Source organism: Arachis duranensis, chromosome 5 (assembly GCF_000817695.3).
Source record: "Arachis duranensis cultivar V14167 chromosome 5, aradu.V14167.gnm2.J7QH, whole genome shotgun sequence".
In the NCBI taxonomy this organism is placed as follows: domain Eukaryota; kingdom Viridiplantae; phylum Streptophyta; class Magnoliopsida; order Fabales; family Fabaceae; genus Arachis; species Arachis duranensis.
Genome location: NC_029776.3, coordinates 65,675,871 through 65,688,543, shown reverse-complemented (window position 1 = coordinate 65,688,543; position 12,673 = coordinate 65,675,871).

Genomic DNA, 12,673 nt, shown 5'->3' with positions numbered 1-12,673 from the left:
CAGTTTCTCCATTCGCTTATCTGAAATTCCCACTAATGAATCTGCATAAGTATTCTATCCCTTTTATTATTTATTTTCTTATTTCTATTTTTGAAACCATAAATCAATTTAATCTGCCTAACTGAGATTTACAAGGTGACCATTGATGGTGCTTTTGTGGAAAAATAAATTTCCAACACACAAATCCAACCGGCAAGTATACCGGGTCGCATCAAGTAGTAATAACTCACTTAGAGTGAGGTCGATCCCACAGGGATTGATGGATCAAGCAATTTTAGTGGGTGATTAGTTTAGTCAAGCTAACATTGGTGAGTGAGAATTGTTGCAGCAGAAAGTAAATTGCAGGAATGATAAAGTTGCAGAATGTAAATGGCAGGAAACTTAAAGAACAAGAAAGTAAAATAGCTGAAACTTAAATTGCAAGAATTCTAAATTGCATCAAATGTAAAGGGGGCTGGGGTGCTGGAAATTAAATGAGAGCAGCGCTTAGAATAATTGCAGAAAGCTTAACTTGCAGGAAAGTAAATTGGGATCATGAACAGAAATGTAAAATGAAGAACAAGTGCAGAAGAGTTAAATTGCTTGAGAGTAAATTGAAAGCCAATGGAACAGTAAAAACAGAAGAGCTGCCAAGAACTTAACTCAAGTGCAAAATAAAATTGAAGATCTCAAGGAATCAAAGAGACTAGAAAATAAGTCTAGATCTCACTCCCTTCCTTGATCCAACAGCAACAATTGCAAAAGAAATAAAGGAAAGCAAATTGCAGAAATCGTAGAAGAAGATGAAATGAACAGAAAGTAGAATTCAATTATGCAGAAAATTAAAGAAGAGATCTCAAGGTGAGATTGAAACAGAAGTTCTTCAATTCTTCACCCAAGATCCAAAGCAAGAATGAAAACTAAGAGAGCTCTCTAATGGAGCTGCACTCCAATATTCTCTAAGGGGGCCCTCTTTACAAAGATGGAAATGATGCCTTATATAGGCTTTACAAAATGAAAAATGAAAATGAAATTAAAACAAATTACAAAAATGAAAATCCTAATTTAATTGATCCATGTGCCTTTGAGTGATGATGTGGGCTTAGCTTGCTTTGGATTTGAGGAGAAATGGGTTTGATTGGCCTTGATTCAATTTGGTGAGGAATTGAATTAAATTGAATTTTGGTTGTTTTTTGGCCCATAACACTCCCAGGAGGCTGCCCTGCCCTTGTGGAGGGCAGGGCAGAAAATGTTCGTGCGCCCTTGGTGCGTGCTGGTTGGTGTGAGTTGGTGCTGCAGGATGCTGCCCTGCCCTCGCGGAGGGCAGGGCAGAGTTTTTTGGTGCGCCAAAATGGTGCTGCTGGTGCTGCCGGGTGATGCCTGTGCGCCAGAATGATGCTGCCGAGCCTTCCCTTGGTGCGCCAGATTGGTGCATGTGTGTGCATCACCAAAATGCTGCCCTGTCCTCGCGGAGGGCAGGGCAGTGTTTTCAAAAGTGAAGTTCCAAGTTCGAAACTTGGTGGATGCACACGCTACTTATTTTCCTTGGTTTTCTTGGCACCAAAGTAAGGCCTAGTTTCTTGCTTCCTCATGGCCCTTAAGGATGCCTTTCGTTCTTGCCTGAATTGTACGCCAAATATGGATTGCTATATATCGTTGGAAAGCTCTGAATGTCAGCTTTCCAACGCAACTAGAAGCACATCAATCGAACGTCTGTAGCTCAAGTTATAGCCCTTTGAAGTAGGCATGGTCATGCTGTGAGCGCCCAGATTTTAACTTAGCGAAAATTTGCTTCATCCTCACTTTGCTTCATCATGATTCTGCCCTGCCCTTGGCAAGGGCAGGGCAGTGTGCGTGTTGGTTGCTTCCTTCTTTGATTTGGTCATGGGCCACGCTTTTAAAAGCGTGGCCTAAGGCTCCAAAGTGTACCCCAACTTCAAAGTGTACCCCAAAGCTCTTTTTTCTCCTTTTTTTTGTGCTTCTTTGCTTCTTTTTCTTCTTATTTTCTACAAGATTTATAAAATTAAAATATCAAGAAAATATATCATTTAAGTACAAAAGCATTCAATATTTAAGCACAAATCATCAATTTCTTGTATGAAAAAGCATAGAAAAATAGGTATATGTGATCCACCAACATATAGCTTGTCATGGAAAGAGCCTTCCGTGCGTGAAGAAGACAACAGTAGGAAAGCAGAGATTCAGAAAACAAAGCATCTCCAAAACCTCAACCTGTTCCTCATTACTAAATCACAAGTACTTTTTATTTCATGTTATTTATACTTCATAAACAAAAATCATTTTTATCATTAATCTCCTGACGAAGAGTTACAAGATAACCATAGCTTGCTTCAAGCTGGCAATCTTCGTGAGATCGACCCTTACTCATGTAAGGTATTACTTGGACGACCCAGTGCACTTGCTAGTCAGCTGTATAAAGTTGTGTATCACGATTTTGTGTACCAAGAAGAAGAGTTAAGAAGAAATGAATTTAATTATGGAGTAATAAATGAATGTATGTTTGAGATACCTGGGTAGTAGTAAGGGTTGTGATTTGTCCCGCTTGCTCCAAGTCAATGTTTGAGATACCTGGGTAGTAACAAGGATGGTGGTTCATCCTGCTTACTCCATATCAGTGATTGTGATGCCTGGGTAGTAGCAAGGGTTGTGGTTTGTCTCACTTGCTCCAGGTTGAGCTCTTAAACACCCGCCTAGGTAGTAGCCGCAGTAGCGGTTATTCCACTGGCTCTGGGTTAAGCAGGTAGTAGCAAGGGGGTTGTAGCTCAAACTCACTTGCTCCGTAATGGGTGTTTCGGTCCATGGTTAGCTACCAGGACGTGTCAGGTTGGCTATATAACTGACAGATGATATCATCAGCCATAAGACAAGCATGCATCATATGCATTTGTGTGTTTTAATTGCTTGTTCATTAATTGGGTTTTTCTACGTGATTAATTTGCTTACTTGCTAAATTGTTACCTGCTATATTTGTATTCTACCTGTGCTTGCTTTGCCTGTTTGTCTATCTGTGGTTTCACCAGAGTTGGAGGATTGGAGGAAAGGAGGAGAATTGAGGGTTTTGGATAGAGTTGGTTAAGTTTAGAACCTTAAACAATCACCCCTGCTTATGGCTTTCATTTTTAATTCTTTAAGTTTTATAATCTAAATGTCGCAATTCTAGGATTACCTCTGGGTCTTCTGGGACTTTACATCGCATGTATGTGGCACCTTTACCATACTGAAAACTCCCTGTTCTCATTCCATATGATATTGTTATTTTTCAGATGCAAATCGAGAGGCACCTTGCTAGGTGTCTAGAGTTCTGCAGCGAAGTGGATATTTTGGGACTTTACTTTTGATCTTCTGTTATATATATGTATAGACTCTCCTCATATATATACTTGTTTTACTTTTCTACCTTTTAGAGGTGTGTGGAGAACTAGGACTTTATGTATGTATTTTGGATTGTGGGTTATTTTGTACTCTTGAACCTCTTCTCTTGCTTTTATATTTATGTTTATAAACCTTAATTTTCTTCGTATGCAAGTAATCTCTTTCTTGAGCGTTGCGCTTTTAATTTTGTGATTTTGTCTTACCTATTCTACAAGGCTCTTAATATACTACATTCTTTCAACTATTATACGTATTTATATTTTATTTTTAGAGGTCGTAGCACCTCGCCACCTCTGTTTTACATCATACGTATAAAGCTCTGTGTGGTAGGGTGTTACAAAAAATATGTGACTTTGACTTCTTAAAATGTATCCCAACCAACTTCAACAATCGTGAAGGTTTGGGACTCCATAAATAGAGAATGTAATGGTCCAAAATGAGTTATGACTGGCTCTCAGAAAAATAGTTCCCTATCAAGCCTAGCAGATTCGAATATAAGTTAAATAAGAAAGTTATAAATATTTTTAATAGATTTACAAGTACTTGAATGAATAGTTACACATTTTTAATAAAAATGTAAAATAAATATGGTTGGATCCTACCTGTGACATACAGAGCATATAACAACTAGAAATTGAACAAAGAATAGATACTCATTACATATCTACTATTGAATAGAAAGGCTCACATATTCAAGCATTTATTTTCTGAAAAAATATTTTTAGAAAAATGGAGTGGATTTTACAACTCAGTGACTAGACAATACATCTATAATCTATATGAGACCATATAAACAATATTATCAAGAGTTTTAGAAAATAATAATTTACACAAAAAATTGGATTAATAAGGGAGTTATCAATACAAAAATCAAATCAAATAGTCCACACTTGGGCGCTTTCCTCTCGTGTGTCCATACAAAATTGAGGTCTCAGCCAAATGCATATAGGTTAACATTATCACTGTCGTTAACTATAGTTTTCTAATATGAGTCTCCCAGACTAATTTAAAACGTGTAATTCAAAATATAGCTAGCTATTAAATCTTTCAAATATAAAAAATCTCAAATTAGATCAATCAATACTTTCTCGTACAAATTATTTCCAATCATGCCTTCTAAATCATAAAGGATTCCAACAACTTTCACAATTTCAGAATAGCAAGTATCAATAATTAATTTTAAAATTATATAGTCTCATAAAAATATATAGTCTCATGTGCAGATTAAAAATGAATTTTCCATGAATAAATATTTAGTTCTAATAAATTGATTATTCATGTCAAATTAAAATCTTTTACTAGTAATTTTGATAGTAATTTTGTATGTATAATTATAAGTTCAAAGTAGTATATATCAAAATAATTATAGATGCAAATCCAAACAATTATAGATAATAAAGTCTACTTAAACATTGATCTTACGGGAATGAAGACCAACACTGGAAGACCATCAAGTTAGAGATTAGGGGTTGAAATCCAAGTAGTTGAGAAGGATTAAAGACAAGGCAAAGTTGGTGACAGTTTTGAGTAGCTCCAACAACAATGTCTTCCACCTCTGCTATACCTCTTTCATTGTCTTTCTTTATTTGGTTCTCCACCAGGCATGAGTCCTCTCTCTTGCTCAAGTTTGCAATCAAGCATTGTCTTTCTTTTCAATCTTGGTCTGAACTGCGTCAAGAACAATAGTAGCAGTGAGAGTGACGACATGTCTCTCCATTGACGTCACTCAGTCTTCCTCTATAGCTCGATGGTAGCGACAATAGATTCCTCCGACGGTGCCGTTATCGTTGATATATTTTACTTTTTTTTCTCTCGAACACTTTTTGTCTGTCCGATTTGTTTTGCCATTATTAATATCGCCAGTTATCTCCTTCTCCTTCCTCACCAATGACATTTCATTTTCTATTTATTTAATTTTTGGTCAATACATTCTTCCATCATTTAGAAATTCAATCCCTGAGTTTCAAACAAATTTACTTTTTGTATTATTGCTTTAGTATTACAAGTTACATTTATTTCATACAACTAGACCTTGATGCAATGAATGATGACGGTAGGAATAAGGGAAGAAAGCAAATATCATTGAGACAACTTCAATCAAAACAAATCCAGTCACAATATCACACCTTAGGTTTAATAATTCACACCAGTATTAAGCAGGAACAAGGTCAGTTGAAACATTATTATACGAGTAAAGGGAAATAATTATGTGCATTGATATGATGAATGTAAGACCGGAGAATTTTAGCCAGTCAATTAAATAATTAAAAGTTGAGTTAAGAGAGTTTATACCTGATGTGTGGAAAACGATCCAACACAAAACTCACCGGCAAGTGTACCGGGTCGCATCAAGTAATAATAACTCACTTAGAGTGAGGTCAATCCCACAGGGATTGATGGATCAAGGAACTTTAGTGGGTGATTAGTTTAGTCAAGCTAACATAGGTGAGTGACAATTGTTGCAGCAGAATGTAAATAGTAAGGAAAATTAAAATGCAGAAAGTAAAATTGCAGAAACTTAAAGTGCAAGAAAGTAAAATAGCTGAAACTTAAATTGCAGGAAATGTAAATTGCATCAGATGTAAAGGGGATTGGGTGCTGGAAATTAAAGGGGCAATGAAATAAGCAATCAAAGAGATCTTGAGAACAAGTGACAGGAAATTTAAAGTGCAGGAAAATTAAATTCAGATCACAGTAGCTCAAATGTAAAATGCAGAGGAACACACGTGCAGGAAAGTAAATTGGGAGCAATAGAACATAAAGTAAAAATTGTGGAGAAGGAAATTGTAGCAGAAAAATAAACCAGCAAGAAGACTAAGATCAATTCTCAAATATCAAAGAACACTTGACAATTTCAATAAAACAGTAAAAGTAAAAGGAAAACCAGGAGCTCAACTCAATTGCAAAATAAAATTTAAGATCTCAGGAAATCAAAGAGACTAGAAAACAAGTCTAGATCTCAATTCCTTCCTTGATTCAATAGCAAACAGATTGAAGAAAAAAAAGAAAGATGGAAGCAGTAAATAAAAGCTTTGATTCAAATCACAGTTTCTTGAATTATGCAGAAAAATAACAAGAGAAGTTGCAGATGGAGAATGAAAACAGAATTCCTTCCAAACTCAATCTGAAATTCAAAAATAGAAAATGAAAACTAAAGAGAGAGCTCTCTAATCCTACTACTCCCTAGTGGAGCTAGCCTCCAATCCTTCTAATGGAGCCTCCCCCCTTACAAAGATGAAAATGATGCCTTATATAGGCTTTACAAAGTGAAAATAAAATGAAATTGAAATTAAAAATTCACAAAATAAAATTCCTAATCTAGCTTGTTCTTGTGCCTTTGAGTGATGATGTGGGCTTTGCTTGCTTTGGATTTGAGGAGAAATGGGTTTGGTTGGCCTTGATTCAATTTGGAAAAGAATTGAATTAATTTGGATTTTTATTGAATTTTTTGCCCATGTGAAAATTGCTCCCAGGAGGATGCTCAGCTCACAAGTTGAGCTGAGCATTGAGGCCTTGTGTGTGGGTTCCCTTGTAGCGTGCAATGTTGGGGGAGTGAGCTGAGCATTGGTGCCTTGGTGCAAAATTGTTGCGCGCCTTGTGCTCCTTGCCTTGTCATGATGCGTGCTCCATTTCCCTGGCCTGTGTTGCGCTTGTGTGTGGTGCACCAAGTGTAGTGCTCTGCTCACTAAGTGAGCTGAGCATTGGCTCTTCCAAGGGAGGTCCTTGGTTCGAAACTTGAGGGAAGCATGCGCTGAATTTTCCTTTGTGAAGGAAGTAGCGCTTCTCTCTCCTCTCTTCCTTGAGGTGTTGAGTTCGAATCCTGGAGGTGGCATTTTGTTAATTTTTGGCTTGTTTTCCTTTGGAGTAGCGCTTCCCCCCTCCCCTTAGGTCATGGGTTCAAGCCTTGGAGCATGCACTTGCAACTTATTTTCTTTGAATTATTTCTTTAGTGCTCTCGATAATGCTCACTTGGTGAGCTGAGCATTGTTTTTCCTTTCCTTGTTTCTGGGCATTGTTTTTCCTTTTTAATACTCAGCAGCAAGTAGTGGTAAACAAGAATACCAATCCAACACTTACAATGATAAAGAGAAAATGAAATGAAGAACTAACTAAAACTAACTATCAACTAACTGACTAACTAATTAGTTAACTAAAATAAATGGTTATCAATGGTGTTTGGAGGTGTTGGATGAGGGGTAGAAGAAGGGAAGAAGAAAGGAGAAGGAAAGAAATGGAAAGAAGAGAGGAAAAGAATTGTTTGAAATGAGGGCATCCACGCGTACGCGTACATGACGCGCGTGCGCTGATGGTTTATTTCGAGAATGGCGCGTACACGTCGTGTGCGAGTGCGCGCGAGTGGGGTTATGCCTCAGGCCCAATTTCTGCACAGTGTAGGCCTAACTCTTGGGTTTTTGGTTGGAAGGTGGAACTTCTCAATCCACGCGTACACACACGTGGCGCGCTCGCGTGAATGATCCAAAACGCTGGATGCACGCGTACGCACACAATGCGCTTACGCGTGGATGGTGCTCTGTTTTTCAAAATTTTTCTATGTTTTTGCACCAATCCAAGCATTCCAAACCTCCAAACAGCTACCAAAACACCATAAAACCTTATTTAACATGATAAAATACTAATTAAACTCAACAAACTAATCAAAACATGAAATTAAACTACTTTTACCGATATGTACAAAAGAGAATATGAAAAGAAGTTACCATGGTGGGGTGTCTCCCACCTAGCACTTTTGTTTATTGTCCTTAAGTTGGACTTATGGGGAGCTCCTCATCAAGGTGGCTTGTGCTTGTATTCATCTTGGAACTCCCACCAATGCTTGGTTCTCCATTGTGCCCCAAGATTCTTCATGTATTGAGCCAAGTCTTGATGGAGTTCTTCACAAGTTTGGGGCTCCCAAAGTTGGTCCTCTTCTTGTAATCCGGGATCCCACACTTTGTTTTCACACCCGTCTTGAGGTTGATCATCATTATTAGTCCAATCGGGTGGTGAGTAAGGTGAATTCTCTATATAGTGGCCAACAATCCTCCTAGGCCCATCTATTTGAGCACTACTCCAACCTTTATATCTCATGTTTGATGCATCAACCATAATGAGCCTTGATTTGCAATGCCCACCACAAAACCTTTTCCGCTTATGCTTCATCCCACAAAATTCCCTAAGTTGGCCATCCGTTTCAAGCAAACCATATTCAATTGGGATAATGAAGCTAATAGAAATGAATTTCACCCACTCAAATGAAGGTGTAGATGGCAACCTAGGCAAAGATGCTTCTAAAGATCTTGACAAAGCATAACCAACCCTCGTTCTTCTATTTCTAGGGACTTCCACCTCTTCACAAGATCTCTTAATCTCAATCCTTTATTCAACAATTTTATCAAAACCTTTTCCCTTACTTAAATCATAATAGGGAGGGTGAGAAAAATTTACCTCCTCAACGCTTCCAAATCCAACCGGAGAAGGTTCTTCATGCTCAAAGGATTCTTCACCACTAAGACTTGATGCTTGATCTTCATCACCAAGGGAACTCAATTCTTGCTCTATCCCATCCAAGTATTCATATGGAGTATGCCTTGGAAGGTGTGCACTTTCCTCCCTAGCATTAATTTCAATCATCTTGGAGGGGTTTTCTTCAACTCTATGTTCCTATGGAAGCTCCGCATCTCTTAAGTCTTCTACCACTTCTTCCTTGTCTTCAATAATCAAAGGCTCCTCCAATTGTTCTAACACAAAGTGGCATTCCTCCTTTTCCACTGGAGTTTCCAATCTCTCCTTCATTCTATGCTTTTCTTTTGATTTTCCACATATAGCCATGAGAGTTCCTTGAGTGTCCAAAAGTTGGGATGCTAGCCGGTTTACCACCTCATCCAAGGCGGTCATGAATTGTTGCACATCCCTTGTCATCTCCTCTTGTCCTTGAAGAAGAACACCGAGGGTTTCATCCATTAGAGGTTGGGGTGGATAGGAGGGTTCATCATATTGGGAGAAGGGTTCATAATAGGAAGGTGGTTCATCATAATTAGGGTGTGGTGGTTCAACATTCTCCACTTTTTCCACTTGTTGCACAACACACTCCATGGTTGCTTGAAGTTGATCCAATGGTTCCTTGAGATGATCCCTTGATTCTTGGTCCGCTTGGATATCGTGAGTAGGATCATAGGGCTCTTGGATTGAAGGACATGAGTATTCTTCTATGGGAGGTTGTGGTGGAAAGTAATATTCATCTTGTGGTTGGAAAGTTTCATATATTGGAGGTGGTTCATCTTGGTAATAATATGGTGGGAGTGGCTCTTGAAAATGTTGATGTTGGAGTGGTGGTGGTTCCATGTGTGGTTCATATGGCTCATATGATTGTTGGTAGGATGGATATGGATTAGGGTCATATGAAGGTGCTTGGTGGTAGAGGGCTTGTGAGTATGGTTCATGTTGAGGATATGACTCATAAGCATATGGTGGTGGTTCTTGAAAGTCACAAGGAGATTCACCATAACCATTTGATTGGTGTGCATTATAGAATGGCTCTTCTTCATAGTGCATTGGTGGAGGTTGTTGCCATGAAGATTGATCATATGCATATAGCTCCTCCCACCTTTGAGTGTCCCATCCTTGATACACATTCTCATTGAAGTTCTCATCACCTACAACATAGTTGTAATCACACTCATAGCCAAAGTGAGAATTCATGATGAAAAGAGAAAACAAAAATCAAAAGCTAATAGAAAATAAGAGAAACAAAATTCTACAAATAGCAAACAAAGCAAAAAAGCAAGATATTCACACTATTCACATATGTACAATAACCAATAATATAATACCATTGCAATTCCCCGGCAACGGCGCCATTTTGATGATTGGCTTTTTGATGGTATAGAATTTCACAAATGAATTCTCGTTGCAAGTATAGTTTCTAAACCAATCAATAATCCTTTCATACAAAAAGTTGTTTGTCACTAAAACAAACCCTTAAATTTATAAACCAAAGTATTGGAACCTCTGGTCATTCTCCCTAGGAATTACAATAAAGTGTCTTGTTATTGGTTGTGAGTTATTTTGGGGTTTTTGAGATTTTAGACAAGAAATATAAATGGCAAAGAAAATAAACTAACAACTAACAAAGCTCTTGGCAAGATATGAGAACTAAAAGTCCTATCCTAGTTATCCTCCTCAATTGTGATAACAAATTGTCCATTACTCCCACTTAGTTAACCTCTAACCATGGAGGAAAGTCAAGTGGATGAATCAATTTGATTCCTCAAGTCCTAATCAACTCCTAAAGGAAAGACTAGCTTTAGAGACATTCAAATCAATTAGCAACTTCTAATTATCAATCAATAAAGGAATTTGATAACTCAAGAGTCACTAATTACTCTACCTAGGCCAAGAAGAACAAAACCTACACTAAAATCCAACTCATCAAACACTTGGAAGGCACAAAAGAAAAGCATAGTAAATTGACAACAAGAATGAAATCTAACAACAATTATTGAAAGGAATTAACAACAACAATCAAAAGAAACACATTTATTATGGAATTACCTTTATTGAATTGGAAGAAAATAGAAGGAACAATAGTAGATCTACAACAAAACACAAGAACAACATAAAGGAAATTACAACAAAAGAATGAAAGAAGAATGAATGTAACTACAAGGAATTGAGAAGATAGAAGTAGAAGAAGATGAATTAAAATCTAGATCTAAGAACTAAACCTAATCCTAATCCTAATCCTAGAGAGAAGTGAGAGCTTCTCTCTCTAGAAACTACTTCTAAACTAATCCTAATGAGAATGAATGAACTAAAGTGAGTTCTCTCCCTTTGGTCTTCAATCATTGGCTTTAAATAGCAGTTTAGGCGCCAAAGTTGGTTGGAATTGGGCCCCACAACCCTTGAGAGTTTGTTGGGTGCATTTTCATTACAAAATCATAAACCAGCACCGACGCGTACGCGCACAGCACGCGTACGCGTCCATGGGCGAGCTCAACTTCTTTGACTTTTCATGATTTCTCCACTTTGCATGCTTTTCTCTTCACTCCTTTGATCCATTCTTAGCCTTTTCAATCTGAAATCACTAACAAACACATCAAGGCATCTAGTGGAATCAAAGGTGAATTGAATTAAGCTAATTTAAGGTATAGAAAGCATGTTTTCACATCTAAGCACAAATAAGGAGACAATCACAAAACCATGGTAATTCATTGAATAAATATGGGTAAAAGGTATTAAAATCCCTTAAAATCAATACAAGATAAACCGTACAAATGGGATTTGTCAGTAGCTCCAGAAAAGCTCTTCCCAGTGCAAGGAGGTCAGATCAAGACAGCATCTGTAGTGCTTTCTCTGTCTCTGAATCAGACTTTTACTCCAGCAACTTAATTTCTGCCAGAAAATACCTGAAATTGCATAAAAATACACAAAATCAAATTAGAGTCTAAAAAAGTGAATTTAACACTAAAACCTATGAAAACTAAATAAAAACTGAACAAAACATACTAAAAACACAGTAGGATAAAAAGAAGATTACGATACAATAAAGTTCAGAGTTTTCAATGAAGCCCAGTTTCAATTAGATGAGCAGGACTTAGTAGCTTTTTGTTTCTAAATAGTCATGGCATCTCACTATCCATTAAAACACAGAAGTGTTGGTCTCTTTAGGAACTTAGAATCCAGATGATATTATTGACTCTCCTAGTTTAGTTTTTTTTTATTCTTGAACACAACTTTTAGAGTCTTGGCCGTGGCCCTAAGTACTTTGTTTTCCAGTATTACCATCGGATACAAAAATGTCACAGACACTTTAACTGGGTGAACCCTTTTGGATTATGATTCAGCTTTGCTAGAATCCCCAGATAAAGGTGTACAGAGTTCTTAAGCACACTCTTTTTGCTTTGGATCACGACTTTAACTGCTTAGTCTCAAGCTTTTAACTTGACACCTTCACGCCACAAGCACATGGTTAGGGACAGCTTGGTTAAGCCGCTTAGATCAGACTTTTGTTTCCTTTAGGCCCTCCTAACCATTGATGCTCAAAGCCTTGGATCCTTTTACCCATGCCTTTTGGTTTAAAGGGTTATTGGCTTTTTCTGCTTTTTTTTCGCATGCTTTCTTTTTTTCGTTTGCAACATGCTTTTTCTTTTTCTTTTGCTACCTTTTCTTGCTTCAAGAATCAATTTTTGAGATTTTTCAGATTACCAATAATACTTCACTTTTATCGTCATTCTTTCAAGAGACAACATTCTTAATTTCAATTTCAAATATGCACTGTTCATTCATACATTTAGAAAACAAA